The sequence below is a fragment of the Neltuma alba genome, unplaced genomic scaffold, assembly GCF_004799145.2.
Source record: "Neltuma alba isolate B1F8T4 unplaced genomic scaffold, ASM479914v2 tig00000105_pilon, whole genome shotgun sequence".
NCBI classification, from domain to species: domain Eukaryota; kingdom Viridiplantae; phylum Streptophyta; class Magnoliopsida; order Fabales; family Fabaceae; genus Neltuma; species Neltuma alba.
In genome coordinates, this window is record NW_021631921.1 from 155,997 (window position 1) to 172,382 (window position 16,386).

General features: G+C 32.2%; 1 long non-coding RNA gene and 1 pseudogene across 2 annotated transcripts; both read left to right on the plus strand.

The window, feature by feature from the left end:
* Positions 1 to 126: 126 nt before the first annotated feature.
* Positions 127 to 16,386, plus strand: part of LOC114727231 (L-ascorbate oxidase-like) — a 104,859-nt pseudogene continuing 88,599 nt past the window's right edge.
* On the plus strand, positions 6,598 to 9,726 carry LOC114743187 (uncharacterized). Of its 2 annotated transcripts, none has more exons than XR_003739982.1 (2): positions 6,598 to 6,797; positions 8,398 to 9,726. It is a non-coding gene; the product is annotated as an uncharacterized LOC114743187 (long non-coding RNA). The 2 variants fall into 2 exon arrangements; XR_003739989.1 differs by having other exon boundaries at positions 8,424 to 9,726.

A 16,386-nucleotide genomic window follows, 5' to 3' on the forward strand; every position in this document is an offset into this window, starting at 1 on the left:
ACAAGTTCTTACAATAAGGAGCGGAGTTAGTATTAAATTAGTAATCTTGAGGCCTACTTAACAAATGAATCAAAATGCTTCAAAGAATGGTTGTGGAAATAGAAAAGAATTAGGAAAACAGGAAAAATGTTAGAGGAAATGGAAGTCCCTGCCATACTTCTCCGTATTCATTTATTATATGGGCCGGCACAAGGGAGAGTTTAACCAAGCCCAAATATACACACTTCAGAGCTTTTTTTCCCCCCTTCAATTTTTAATATTAATTATTTTATTTTATTATTTTGATTAATATTTTTATATAATTTGTTGATCTTATGATTATCATGATGATTTAATTTTTTATGTTTTCAATTTTTTAAATATCATTTAAAATTTAAAATTGATGTTTATAACTCAATATTATATGAAAATAAGGGATCAATGTTAATATAAAAACGATATAAACCTAAGCTTTTAACATCAAACTATGAGTGACTGGGGGGGAAATAGTTTAGTTTAATGTTCCTCAATATTTTATTTCTGTTGTGTTTGTGCAGGTGGGAACACCATGGGCTGATGGAACAGCCTCCATATCCCGTGTGCTATCAACCCAGGAGAGACGTTTCATTACAGATTCAAAGTTGATAGGGTAATTATACACAAACACACATTGAGCGATATTATTATTTCCATCTAATCTCTTAATTAGTTGGTTTCATTATATTTGAATCTTTAACTAAAGTGATTTTACCTGAAGCGTGGACATGGATAGAAATATATGATGATGTGTTCCACTTTTATGTGATCTACATGTGAAAAGCACTCGAATCATTGCTATCATATATCTATCTCTCTCGTGTTATGTTGAGCTGGATTTATTTATATTTTGGTTTATATATAATTAAAGCATTGAAATTAACTTAGAGTTGACGGGGTAATTAGGTAATATATAACATAATTAATCCAAGTGGGGATAATGATTTGGCGCAGGCTGGGACATATTTCTATCGTGGACACTTAGGGATGCAAAGAGCAGCAGGGCTGTATGGATCACTTATAGTGGATTGAACAAAGGGACAGAAAGAACCATTTCACTATGATGCAGAATTCAACTTGTTGCTCAGTGATTGGTGGCATAAAAGTACTTATGAACAAGAAGTTGGCCTCCTTGCATTCTATAAATGAACAAAATTAAATTAAAATGGATGCTTTGATTCTTTTTATTAGAGAATGACTCATTTTGAATAAGTGTATAGATGTGCCAGATGACTCATTTTCAACAAAAGAGAGTGTAAGTGTGTGTGTATGCATGGTTTTCTTTTTCCATTTACGTAGGTGAAACTATTTCAATAATGGTTTTCAGGTATTTTCATAATTATTTCTTATATTTATACATTATTATTTTTTTTACAAAATCTTGATAAATTAATTAAAATTTTAAAAAATAAATTTTTTTGAAGTTACATTCTCAGAATGAAGTTCACAGTTCTATCACTATTCGTTTCTTGACTTCATCTCCCACAGACTAATGGAGTCAAAAATAGTTTCTAGGCTAAGTTCTTAGTTTTATAAGGATATAAGATTTCATATTCAGATTTTGCATATAAAATACATAATATATGATCTGGCCTGCTTGTTATTTTAAATATTAAAACTCCAGTTTTTTAATATGTGTAGTCCCTTGGGTCCATGTGATAGGAAATATAAAATAGAGAGTAATATTTTGAACTCGAATTAGATTCCAAAGTTGCAGATCGAAAATCTTACTTAAAACTGACTCAATAGTAAAATAAAATTATTGCTCATATGGCCCATTATCCCTTGTTGGTATCTTATTTTTCAATTTAGGTATCCTTGAACTTTGTCCCCTACTTTCATGAAGCAACACATTCTTCAAGTCGGCTAATTATTATATACTTCTAAGATTGCTTGGTGGAGACCTCTAAGATAGATTAATTTTAAGTATGTCGTATTATTCATACTTGTTTTTATCTGAGATCGTTTAAGCTTTACCTAAAAAATAAATTATATAAACCTCTCTTGCATTTTATTAAAATTCATGGTTTATTAATTTTTAAAATATACACAAGTCGGTCTTATCAAGTAAAAGGTGGAATACAGATTTGCTTAATTCTTGCAAAAATTAGGAGAAGTTAGTATAATATGTAATTTTAGAAAAATTTTATGTTTTGGGGAGCTTAAGTCTTGTTGGGATAACATAAATTGTGAGTTGAATTTATCGTTATAGACATTGCTGATCAATGGAATAGGATAATTCAATTGTTCATTGAGGGCCAAATTTATGAACACAAGCCTTCCTCAATGTAACTTCAAAAAGGAGGTGAAAAATGGGCTCCTCAGGTTCTTCATGTTCTCCCAAACAAGACCTACAGAATTAGGATTGCTAGTACCACGCCCTTGGCTTCCCTCAACTTTGCCATCTCTTGAAGTTTCTCTCTCCCTCTCTCATCATATCCTGTATATAGGGCACTTTTTGAAAGTTTTTTAAAATTATTTTTATGAGATATTTGATTGATAGTTTTAAGGACTATCAAGTATTTTCTTCCATCTACATAATATATTTGTACCTATATTTAATAGGCAGTATGTGAGAGAGTAAAAATTAATATGATGTCGGAATTTAATATAATTAATAAGAATATTATTGAAAATCACTTGATTTTTATGATCAAGTTAATGCTTTTAACTGGTTTACTTGGTATGACTGAATTAGCTAGAAATGAATTGTTCTTAGGTTAAAAAAGGTACATTAAATTTTAAATTTACATTAATCATGCTAAAGTACCTATATATATTTCGTTCCGTTTGCAATGCATGTGGAAAATATCTATTTTTATTTTTATATTTCTATCTTTATTTATTTTTATGCTAAAAATTTTAACAAATCACGTTACCTATAGATTTTGAATAATAAGACTACTTTTAATATTAGAAAGTCGGGTTATTCCCTGGTCAAAAAGAAAGTTGAGTTATTAGGTGTTTGACTTTGATGTGGCCATATTAAATGCTTCGTCGTGTTGCCACTAACGGTACGCAAAAAGACACAACTAGCGTCAACATATATAGGAGGAATCATCAACCGTGATTCCTTATCATGGTATAATTTAGTCTGGAATTGATTATATTCAACACAGATTTGACACAATACTCAACAAAAACGAAAATTAATCTGTCATTGTCATTAACAATAAAAATATGCACACCCTGATTCATGTCATTTTCATGCATAAAATTTTTGATAAAATACCTTTTTTTCCTTATATTTATTATTTTTAAAGTTAATTTATTTAACTTTTTAAAAAATTTATAATCTAATATTATATAAGGATATTTTATCATGTTAGACTTGTTAAAATTAAATAATTTTTTAATTTTCTTAATATACTCAAATTATTTAAGTAAGTCTATTTACTAAATATTAATATTTTATCTTGTAAAATGAAAAAAATATGTAATATCAACTTTTGAATTATATAGACTTATAAAAATAACAACAATGTAACTTAAAAATATAAATGCTGGTAAAAGAAAACTTAAAAATATAAATAAGAAACATATCACATGTACTTTATCAGAAAGCCAATGATATCTAGACTTAGCTTTACCTGTTTTTCGGCCAGAAAGATGTATATATTTTATTTACTGTAGTTGAAAGCTTGATCTCAAAATACAACTTTCTTTTTTCTTTGTACCCAATTTGAATTATAGGCGTGTCATAACCTTTTGAAATAAAATGAATACAAAATATGTATTGGGCCCAATGTTAAAGGTACGAGAGAACTTACTTGTTGATGAGCTTGGAAACCAAAGTCGGATCTAACTTTATTTTGTCTTTTCTTTTGGTTGTCATTTGCGTTATTTTAGACTTGTTTTGGTTCCACTTCAATAAATTAGATTCTATGCGAAAACAATATTGAATTTTATGGGTTTTTTGTAATTAATATTAATATTGATTTTTTGAGACATTAATATTGATATATATATATATAATCCATCATAAAAAGAAATATAAATTTTAAGAAAAAGAGTAAAATTCTCTGCGTTATTTTTGAATTCAGAATAACTTTGCATTATGAGAAATGCTTTATTATATACTTGCATAAATTCTAATCTAATTATCATCTAAAGTTTAATTCTAGTTTGTTTTTACTTCGTTGATATATGAATCCACTGGGTGGTCAAAAAGATATACAAATACTAAGCGTCTTGTTCTTTAAAATCACATTAATTACATACTCTCTAATTTTATCATCTGCTGCCTAGTTTTTGGCAAAAACATTTTTTTGAGCAAAATAGTTTTTGGCAAGATTGATTGAACAAATTTCATCATCTAACCAAATTATCACAAATTATTTCTCCAGAGTCGCAAACTAGTGGTGGTGCAAGCTGATTTATAAGTTGCATTAACTCTTTATTAAAATATAGCAACTTTCTAACTTTACCGCTATTTAATATATACATGTTTAAAAAAAATAATTATCTATACTATAATAAATGAATACTCAATGTAGTACATTCATGGTAAAAATTTAATAAAGTGACTTATAAATATATAAAAAAAAATCTTCTCTTTTTGCTCTATAAATAGGACTAGAGGAGTATATTAAATATAGGAGATAGTAGTAATTAAGATTCATCTCACATACCATCCGCCTCTACCACCCATTAACGTTTTCTATCTTAGATGGCTCTTGGTGTAATATATTGATGTGATAATGCAGACTGGCCCAAATATATTTATTTACTAGGCCCACATCGGGGTCAGTTTAGCAAAAACAAACACTTTTCGCTTCAGGTCTCCACTAACCTAATGCTATAAGCTAACTTATGGTTTTTGTTCAACACTGAACAGACTCCACAAGTACTTAAAAATGATTTTAAATTATTATTTTTGTATATATTAGAAATATGATATCTTTTCCTGTGTGAAATAGACATATAATTACTTTACTTTTAATGTTTTTAAATTTACCCTTTTAAAAAAATTTAATTTTTTTTAAAATATAGGTACTTGAGTTTTAATTAGTTTTTAATTTTCCTTTCACATGGTTTAAAGTTTTTAGTTTTTCAATAAGAACCTTGTTTCTAATTGATTTTATAACTTGTGCAAGTAAAAATTTGTAACTTTTTTTTATATTTAGATAAAAAGGAGGCATTTTTTATTCTCCTGCATCTGGTTCAAGGCAGACCAGTATTGCATGTCCATTCCAAATCTACCGCGTCTAAGTCTTCATAAGCCTTTATATATGGCGTCGGCAAGGAACAAAAAACCGGACCGGAGATTAAACCGGTCAAGACAGTGGGTTAAGGGTTACTGGTCAGACCGTGGTCAGACCGGGGTCGGACCGGTCATATTAAAATAATATAATTTAATTCATAATATTAAAAATATCATATTGATTATTAATCAATATATTTTTCTTGACCAGAAGAGTACTAATCAATATTTGAAAGTTGAAACAGACAAATTTGTATATTCTTCGGTTTCAAGCTAAGAGTATTTATACTTTACATATCCAGAATCAATTTCATCTAATCTCCAAAGGAAACAAAATCTATATTATTTCAGCAAAAAAAAAATTCATCAACTACTTTCTTCTCCTACTTCAAATGTTCAGAAATCAAATGGAAAATTTTTATCTTCTCCCTTCCCAAACCTTTCGACAACCAGAGAGAAAGAACAAACAAAGGCAGCTCTTTAATCCTAACAACACAACCTAGCTGAAAGGGAAAATTTTCGAGCTTACCCACAACTCAATGCACCGAAGGGACAACGCTGATCGGGATTTGAGGGAGACCTGCGACTTTGGAGTTTCGATTCTGCCTTCTGCGAATGCTAATAGTGAAGGCCAAGCAGGAGGTGGTGAGCGAGGGAGACTTGCGAGCTTAGAGCCTCAGACATGGGATGCGACTGCGAGGTGGAGGCCTGCGACTTGACTTTCGGTTCTGCGATTCTGCCTTCTGCGAATGCGAGTGGTGAAGCTGAAGCAAGACGAGGCGAAGGCGACCGCGATGTTGGGGAACGGCCGAACAAGGACCTCTGCAGCCAACGACGCCAGGGAACAGGGATCTCGGAGGAGGCGATTTTGGCTTGGGAGGGAAGAGCCGGCGCTGCGCAAAGGAGAGGAAGGGAAATGAGGGAATTCGAGTTAGTGAGTTACTCGACCGGAGGAAAAGAGAAGAAGAGCTTTTTTTTTAAAAAAATAAAACGGTGCCGTTTTGGGATTCTGAAAGGCAAAAAAAACAAACCGGGTAACCCACTGAACCGGGTTACCCGGTTTAATACCGGTTTTTCCCGGTTAAACCGGTTTTTTACCGGTTCATTAAACCTCCGGTTCACCATCCAAACCAGACCGGACTGCAGACCGGTTCACCGGTTTTCCGGTTGAACCGGCCGGTCCGGTCCGGTTTTTTTTTCCTTGGGCGTCGGATCTGGATTGGGCCTATAGCCGTAAGTATTTTTAATTTTTTTAATCACATATTACCAAAAAATAAAATAAAAAAGAGAACTTTGCGCTCCCCCTCCTTGACTTATTTTCTGCTGCCGCCTCTCCACTCTGCTCGATCACTTTTTGCCTTGCTTTTGTTCTATCTTCGTTTGCCTCTGGCTGTGGATCTTCGTTGGGTCTCGCCTAGCTTGGGTCTCATCAGGGGTTTTCTTCAGTTCGCCGTGAGTGTCGGCTCCTGCACTCCATTTTACTTTCGTTCTATTCATGGTTGTGCTCCCTTTCGTTCTTCCATCTCTGGCTGCTCCTTTTCATTTTATTCACGACAACTGGTTTCAAGCGTAGCTCTTGGTAAGTTTTTCGATTTTGCTTCCCATTCTGGATTCTTTTTTGTTTGGGTTCTTTTATTCTTGTTCTTTGTTATTTTTTCAGCCAGGTGTTGATTTTTTTAATTCTTTATTCAGATGATATTTGTATTCTTGTTCTTTGTTATTCTCTGTTTATTGGTTAACTTAGTGTTGATTTTTGTAAAAATATCTGGTTGAAATATCATATGACTTGACGATTATGGTATGTAATAATATAATTCATGTTGTACAACTTTTGAATACTATTGAAACAAAGTTGCCGGTCATGGTTTTTTTTTTTTTTTAAGATAATGTTTTGGGGGCGTTGAGCATCTAATGATATTTTCTTTAGAGTTTATTTCCTATTTGATATCTAGAAAAAAATCATACGTTACCATTTTATGTGAATCTGTTTTTAAAATCCTGAACACCGAAGTCGGAACTGCAGCATATTTTTATGAACAAGATGATTCGCTATGATTCCAAGGAAATAGCAAATGTTTTGGTTGTCAGATGTTTTGGGTAATATCCGAATGCAAAAATTCATTTAATTTCCAATGTTAGATTTTGACTTTCATTTTAACTTAATTTCCATTTTGACCCAAAAAAAAATTCTAAGTTAAAATTGCTTGGTCAGCTAAGAAACAATTTGATTGTTGTATAATCAAAGCAATGAAATCATTTTTTTTTTTTGTTTTTCTTGGTGAAGTCTGTTGCTGAAGTTTGCTGTATAACTGGGTTGTATTTGACATCTATGTGAAATTTAAAATACTAGGACAATTTATTTAATAGATATTCTGCATGGTGGAGATAGTGATAATGGTGCTGATGATGAATTGTCAACGATGTGGAACATGTGCTGTATGCATTTAGTGTAGATATAGTAGCTTATGTTTGAACTTTGTTGAATGTTAGATGATAAGTACGTATACAAGTATCTTGATTCCTCATAGAAATGGAGTTTCAGAATTTCAATTCAAGAACATTATTAATTAACTAGTGATATTTTATCAATAAACACTAATAGGCCATAGCTAAAAAAACATTTTAAAAAAATGAACTGAAAGTTTTGCTTTATAAAAACAGAGGTAATGATCCATTGTTTGTGTTGTGCCCTAGGTTTCTAAGTCATCATTTAATTTGCTTGGGTTGATTCCATAATGAAAAATGCATTGACTTATGTGTTGGAACTCTTGAAGGCATGTTGGGTTAATTTGAGAAAAACCCACCAATTTCGCAACTTTGTACAAATTTTGTTCTCATTGAAAATTAGAAATGCATAAAAACAACTCCAATATAACATATATGCCTATTATTTACTTTGAGATATCAAGGAAACATTTTTGTTGCCTCTTCCTGAGGGTGCGTTGGTTGCTACTGACCTTTTGTGGCCATTTTCTTCTGCATTATTTGGAGCTCTTCCTGGCTCAAATTCCTAAAAATTTTATCAATCCTCTTAAACTAACCAAGTTCCTTAACTTTAAGTGGCATTTCTTTTCTTTTTCATGGGCTTTTTCCTTTGCTGGAATTGTTTTTATTTTATATGCTTTCTAAGATTAAGTTGTTTAAACTTTTGATCATGAAATTTGTTTATTAAATTTTAGCTGCTATCTGGGGCCTTTCTTGCTAGATATAATTGGAATGATAAGGGGATTGGCTTTGATGTTTACTTCTCCATGCCGTGAGGCGATGCATCTGTAGCTGCTATGGAAATGATCAAGTTGTTGAGTAAGTAGATTATTCATTCATTTATTTGTTTCTCTTATATGGAATAACGTGGGCCGTAGTTTCTGCATGAATGCAATGGTTATTAACTTGAATCAATGGTCTTCAAAAGGTATGACTATACTATTTTATATTTGTTTTGTAAAGTATTTTGAGTGGAGTCTTTTCTCCTTATTGACACACTTTTGCTTGATCATGATGTGCAATATGATATTATCTCCCATCTATTATGGATGATTAATAGTGAATAGCTCTAGTAATACTTTTCTTAAAAAAAACTTCAATGTGCTTAGGCATCAAATTCACAGAATACAACTGGTAAACGTCCAAACATACTCCTATCTTTAAAACTTGTTGCTTATTACATTACAAAGTAATTTACTTTCCATGTTGAGATTCAAGACATTCATATTTTTGAGTTGTAGAAAAGCCTTTTATTTTTTATGTTTAAGTTCTAGAGTGCTTTGAAAGTTTTTGGGTTGTGACAGAAGAAGGTAATTCTTGGGATATAGTTAGTGAGAATGATCTGTGAAGAAGTAAAAATAGAGTCAGACAAAGAATGTTATGTCCTCGTTAGACAAGAAGATATAGTGGAGGGAATGGGTTGCTTCGTATTTACTACCCCCTTGACCATACTAAGGTATCTCCACAATTTAGGAAGCTTTATACATGTTATGCTCTACCTGGGATTTAACAGTGATCTGTATATCCACAAAACATTATTTATTATACAGTTCCATGTTTATAATAAATTGAAAATATGGCATATGCGAGTCCTAGTGCTTGTTATTGGATCCCTTATTTGGACAAGTCCAACTACGTTTACATCTTTTATCAGTTCTAGATTTCAAGGTTATTTTTTCATATTATTTGTCAGCTTTATTTTTCAAAGGTGACATCTCGTATGCAGTAATTTTGTGAGGTGGAGGATTTGTCTTTGGGTTTCTCTCATTCCTGCAACAATACTTTGAGCTTGAAGAGCATGGCAGCCAAATTAGGCAGGGCATCTGGGGCTTTTATATTTATGTGTTATTACAAATTTATGTAATTGCTGAAATTTAGGTTGGTTTTGACATTTTTAGTCTTTCTGACATTGGATATGTGCATAGGTACACGGAAGCTTGTAAGTATTAGTTCATGAGCAATTGGCGATCATTGGATTTGAGTGTTTTATTATTTTTTTCCCCAAAAAAATGACTACTTATGGCGTTTGCTATAGTGAGCAATAGAAGCCGTAAGTTGTGACTTATGGTGTCTGTTGCACTGTGTAACAGAAGTCGTAAGTTGTGTCTTATGACATCTGTTGCATTGGGCAACAGAAGCTGTAAGTAGTGACTTATGGTGTCTGTTCCTATCTTTTGTTTCTCTGCCTTCTACTACACGTTCAATGTAGTAATGAAAGCATATTTTGAATTGAAGCGCAAATAGTGATATATAGCCTCGCCCAAATATATACATTTTTTTTTTCAATTTTTAATATTCATTATTTTATTTATTTTTATTATATTTTTTTAATATAATTTGTTGATCTTTTGACTATCATGATGATTTATTTTTCATGTTTTCAATTTTTTTAATTTTATTTAAAATTTAAAATTGATGTTTTAAACTCAACATTATATGAAAATGGGGGATATAAATGTTAATATATATAATTCCAAAAATGATTTTTCCTTATGGCAATACTATTGTTTTTAAAAAAGTGAATGCTTAATTACTTTGAAAAAATAATTTAGAGACAAGTGTGCACCTTAACTTTTAATGATAGTCTAAGGATCTAATAGGTGACGTTAATTCATCATGTCCAAATTAATTTGAAATTCCTCAAAATGGAGTATTAATATGGGCGGTGCGGCTTAAAAAAATCTGTGTGATGGTGGGCTGGTTTTTAGCCAACCTAACTCGTTATGGGTGTTTGACGGGGTGACTAGTCAACCCATCGACTACCATTTATGTTTTTTAAAAAATATTTTCTATTTATAAATAAAATATAATGAATTTTTTTGGTTTTCCTTCAAATACTTGATTGAAAACATCAAATAAATGATATTGGTATTTTTTAATTTTTAGATAGGATATAAAATATAATAATATAATTATAGTAATTAATAAAATTTAAAAAGTAAAATAAAAAGAATTGGTTAGTGACTTGGCAGGCTAACTAATGGGGGGATATCATATGGGTCTGATAGTACATGTTGAAAAGATTTGTTTGTTAGACTAACTCTACTTTTCTTTAAGGTCTGATTGGTATAAGAAAAAAAAATGAGAGGAAGAGAGGAAAATTTTAATAAGCTCAATTTTAAAATAAAAAAAAAAGGATGAAAAATTTTTAATTAATTTTTATTAATCTTTGATATTACTTCTTCTCTTTATTTAAATTTCAAAACCCCATTTCTCTATTTTTTTAAATAGAGCTCATTAAAATTTTTCTTCCCCTCCCCTTTTCTCAATTTCTCTCGTACCAAACAGTACCTTAAAGAAAATTATGAAAAAGGCTCCATTAAAAACATTTATTGACAAGAGTTCACCAAAAAAAAAAAACGACTTTATTGACAAGGATGTGATAAATTTAATACATATATAAAAAGCATTGATAGTCTGCAAATTTTTATACACAACATATTAATACTTTATAAAACGTACTAGTACTTTGGGGGAAAAAAAACTATTCACGAAAATCCATTTATTTTGCGCCCCAAAAAATATTGCACGACTGAAAATGAATGAATGATCATTCGTAAATTGGCAAAAGTGTTAATTGAAACTTGAGAAAGTAGTATTTTTGTATGTAGACAACAAATCAAAGTATTTAAATAAAAACGAGACAAATGAATGCCTTCTACAATGTCGATCGCATGCCAACATCATTCAAATGAAGCAGAATATGCTATCATCATCATCATCATCATCATCATCATCATCGCCTCGTATTTTAGCTGCGTGACTGTAGAATTATGAGAAAAATGAGATAGATTTAGCAGATTAAACAATAGATCTGAGGAAAACATGCAGCATGTCTCCCAAAAAAAACAAAAAGTTTCATCCCGCAGTTCTTCCAAAATGTATACATCAATTACATCTTTCTGAGAAGAAAATGGAGAGATCACGGAGGAGAGACGGTATATAAATAAGCCAAGGAAGAATCTGATGACAATAATTCTCATTAATGCAGCCGTATATTTGTGTTAGTATTTGAGTAGTAAATAACGTTAAATCTGTTCTTATTAGTTGTAAACTTGTATTATGTCGTAAACAAGCATTTGTGTGAGTTGTAAATTTAGAAGCATTCTAAATAATAATTAATTTGTGAATTTGGCCCTTTATTGTAATTCTGTTTATAGATAAATTCGAAATTCAAATTGTATGGTGTGCCATGCCAAAATTTCTAAGCGTGGGCAATCAAAAAATATAATGCTAGCAAAAAGAAAAAGGAGAAAGTCAAATGTGCGCACCTTTGAAGAGCCACGAGTGTGGTTTTGGAGAAGATGGGACAATCTCTAATTTTTAGATTTTTCAGGTTTGGAAGTATGTTGTCATAAAACCCTTCCTCTTGGATTTCGAGCTCGCAATTAAAAAGTCCTTTTAGTTCAGAGCACTCATGAATCCGCAAAAGATTCAACTTTGGAAGATGGTGAGTAGAGGGCAGAGAGGGGAAGAGCCATTTCAACTTTCTGCATCTCCTGACTATAAGATATTGAAGTTGTGGGAAGCAGAAGGAATGAGAGGAGGATGCATTTGGAAAGTAGTGATGCTCTTCTTCTGATGACATCATTTCCTCCAACTCTTCACATTCTATAATCTTTAGATACATCAAACATGGTAGGCTTCTGATCACAGTGCTTGGGAACATACACTTCAATTTTCTACATTCCGTCACAGATAACTCCTTAAGATTTTGAAAGACCATGAAACCGGGACCCTCCCATACAGATACAAGCTCCATTGAATCCTTTAAATACCAAACTTTTGCTCCTGAGATCACACTGTCCCTTTTTCTTCATTTACTGCCAATTCTTTTTCTCCATTTGATGACGTTTGAACATTTGAATTTTCCGTTGAAACCTGTGGCAATTGCAATTTCATTTTTTTAAGAAAGGACAAATTTATTCACATCAATCAAATTTAGAGCATTCAAAGTTTCTTTTTTAAAACTTGGATTTGAAAAAATTAGATACATGGTAAGCATACCAAGCAAACTCCTTGCTCTTTACTGATGTACAAATGTTTATATATCATCGTGTATGGTTACAGGCAAAAAAAAAAAAATCCATTTATAATTGATTCAGTTTAATTTCCTATAAAATATATCTTTTATTAATATAGTTTGCGAATTGCCACGCACGCAATTATTCTTTCACTGCCTTTTTTTTTGGGGGTGAAATTTCATAGTCACAATTTTGATATGAAAAATTTTAAAAGAATATATTTAATAGATATTAAAAAAAAACGTGAAATGAAGTCTCACAACACACACATATATTCCATATAGTTTCATCCATTATGATCTGAAATTGAAAGAAAATCAATTTGTGTCCGTGGCATCAAGTATTTTTTTTTCCCTTCTTCACGTCCTTGAAAATCTCTTTGTAATTTATACAGCTACCAAAATGATATATATGATGATTCTAAAAAAATATATTCCATCTAATTTGAAGACTCTAAATCAAGATGATATGGAATATTCCATTCATACGATACTGTTCCCAATTGTTGAAGAGCCCTTCCCAAAGTTGAATCCACAAATTTTGGGCAGTTCTGTATATGATGATGAGGCTAGCTGCCCCTGAATCTGCAATCCTTGACAAACACTTTTCAAATTTGACAAATTTGTTAGCTCTATCGTCCTCAAGCTGGAAAGCACAATTGCCCCACTGCAGTTCGCATCATTCACTGCTATGTCTAAAAATCACCTCCAGTTGATTAGCCTCAGCTATTGACAAAGAGTCTAGTTGTGGAAGAATAATACCCGTGGACGTAGAGAAGAGTCTTTTGAGCTTGTTGCACCTCTCAACCATCAACTTTCTTAGTTCTGGGAAGTGAACTTCAGCACTGGACATGATCTGATGTTCCTCATTTTCTGCAATTATTTCCTCCAGTTCTTCACAATCAGATAAGATTAGGGAATCCAATTTGGGAAGGCTGGTGTGGACAAGTGTGCTCCTTGAGAACAAAAACTTCAACCCTTTATTGTGAGTTACTTCTAAGGAATGAAGATGTTGAAAGCTCAACACTTGCGTGGGAACAAGACCTCCCACCATTTGCTCTTCTGATCTCAACATTCTGAGTTATTGGCTTCTTCTTGCTCATCATTAACAATCACTCGCCGCTTGTGTTCAACTCTAGGACTTTGAATATCAAACTCTCCAATATTTAGAACAGAAAGTGGAAGATTATTGAGAACCTCATTGTTATCCAATTGGCTGTATCTCAACACATACTCCCTTACAAGTCCCTGCATATAACAGAGAAGTGAAAGGTGAGGGAATAAAATATTCTAAGTTCCTTGATAAAGGTTACGAAAAGAAAGAGATTGCAATACATTCAACATCTGTACCTATTTGTACAAGTTAAGATATGCAGTTCTTAATTTGGTAACTTCGATTTGTGTGCACGAATATATGATATCTTAGTCAATTACTTGTCTACATGGCAGAATCATGTTAAAACCGGAAATATATAATGCTCTGCATTGCTGAAATCCTTCTTCTCTTCGACTTCTATGACTTGAACTATCATTGATTGTGAGATAACATGGTAGAAGAAAATTTACATCGTATTTGTATCAGCAGTACCAAAATAGTCACAAGTTGATAAACTAAACCTTAGTTCGTTTGGTTTCTTTCATGAAATGCAGAATGATTCGTTTTTTGAAGCAGCTTTTTGTATGTAGAGATGTCTTGTTCATATGCATGTGAAACGAATGAATGTGTTAGACCGCAGTTCATGAGCTTAAATGAACAAAACATTGAAAACAAAAATTGAAAGTATTAAATGTTCAGCTCGCATGAATTTAATTAATTTTGCAAAAGAAAAAAAATTTGCAATATGGAGAAATACAAATGCAGAATATTCGTTACCCTCTTTAGTCCAATGAATAGATGCACCCATAATTGGCATAAGTTTTGGGCAGTCATGAACCGCAACCGTGCAAAACTCCCCTGTCTGCAACTTGAATCCTTGGCAGACATTAACAAGTCTTGGCAAGTTCTCAAGTTTCAGATATTTCATGTTCGGGAATGTAATCTCCTTTTCACTGCTATCAATGTGATGATCTTCAATATTTGGGCATTTGAAAATTTCTTCCATTTCGGAAGAATTTGATATGCCTAGAGTGCTTAGTTGTGGCAGCATTGAGACAGTAGGACCAATCATGAAAGATAAAATGAATTTAAGCTTGTTGCACTCAGAGACTTCCAACGTCTTGAATTTCGGGAGACAAGATTCAGCATTAGGTGGATTTTTCTGAGTCTCTTCATTCTCCGAAAAGATCGCCTCCAACTCCTCACAACGAGATATGGTTATAGAAGTTAACTCTAGAAGACTTTGACACATGTCAGCAGAAAAGACAAATTTCAATCTTGCATGATTATACAAGACTAGTTCTTTAAGGGATTGAAATGTTGGATATTGTTCTTCAACGCGCGTCTTATAGAGGGAAATGGATTCTACTCCGCAGTTATAAAGTTGAATACGTTCTATAGTTGCCAACGACTCGTGTTCTTCATTCCTCTGGTGGCTCTCAAGTTCCTGCAAATCCTTTGTGAAAGGAAACAAGGAATAGAAGAAAATGACATCTATTAAAATAATTCCTTAAAAACAATAAATCGAGATTGATTAAAATTCTATATGTATCATTCTTGCATAGACTTAGTCTATCAATTTTTTGATAAATTAAACAAATAAAGATAAACCATATGCATATATAAGAAAATAGATTTCACAATCAATGAAGTCAAGGAAAAATTATAAAGAGGGGCCCATAAGAGTCAATGTTTATTGTGGGCCGTTGAAATGGTAACAAAAGTTGTTATTGGTCATTGCATTTTTATTTCCGTAATGCAGAGTAATTCTAAACCAAAAGCAGAGTGAAATTCAAATGCTCAAAAAAATTATGCATGATTCTAGATATTTTAATTTTATTTCTTATTTTAAATAACAAAATGTGAGTGAATTAATTGACTAACTCATCTCTCAAGATCTATTCACTTGAACATTATTTGCTATTTTGTGGATGATAAAGAAAAAATTAGACGTGTAAACAAAGATGTCTTTTTACATAAACTAAAAAAAAAAATTAGCAATTTCAATTTTTTTTTTTTTTGCAAATCAAATTACAATATGTGAGGCAAACACGTACCAGATTTGGACAATTCCTCCATTCTATTGTCTTTATAGATGGCCCCCTCAGATGATACCTCTCTGAGCAAATTCCGACAAGGTTTGGAAGATTTGTTAGTGTGAGGTATTCCAAAAGAGAAAGAGCTATTTGAGTCTCATCTTGATCAGCATTTTCACTGAACACAAATTTCATCCGAGGAGCATCTGTTATGGATAGACGCTGCAATTGTACAAAACTTTGAGCTAAGAAGACTGAGCATACAGATTCTAATTTGCAGCAATTATCAACAGACAAAATTTTCAATTTTGGGAAGCTCAAATTCTCCCATGCATCACCATCAACCTCTCCTTCTATTACATGCTTCAGTTCACTGCACCTTTCTATTTGGAGCTCTTGTAAGGACAGCAGAGTGAACATAGCAGAGACAGGGAAGAGAGATGTCAACCTCGGACAACCAGAAATATTGAGAAACTTTAGATTGCCTAAGTTGCAATCAGCAGGGAATATATGGAGCAACTGAGGGCAA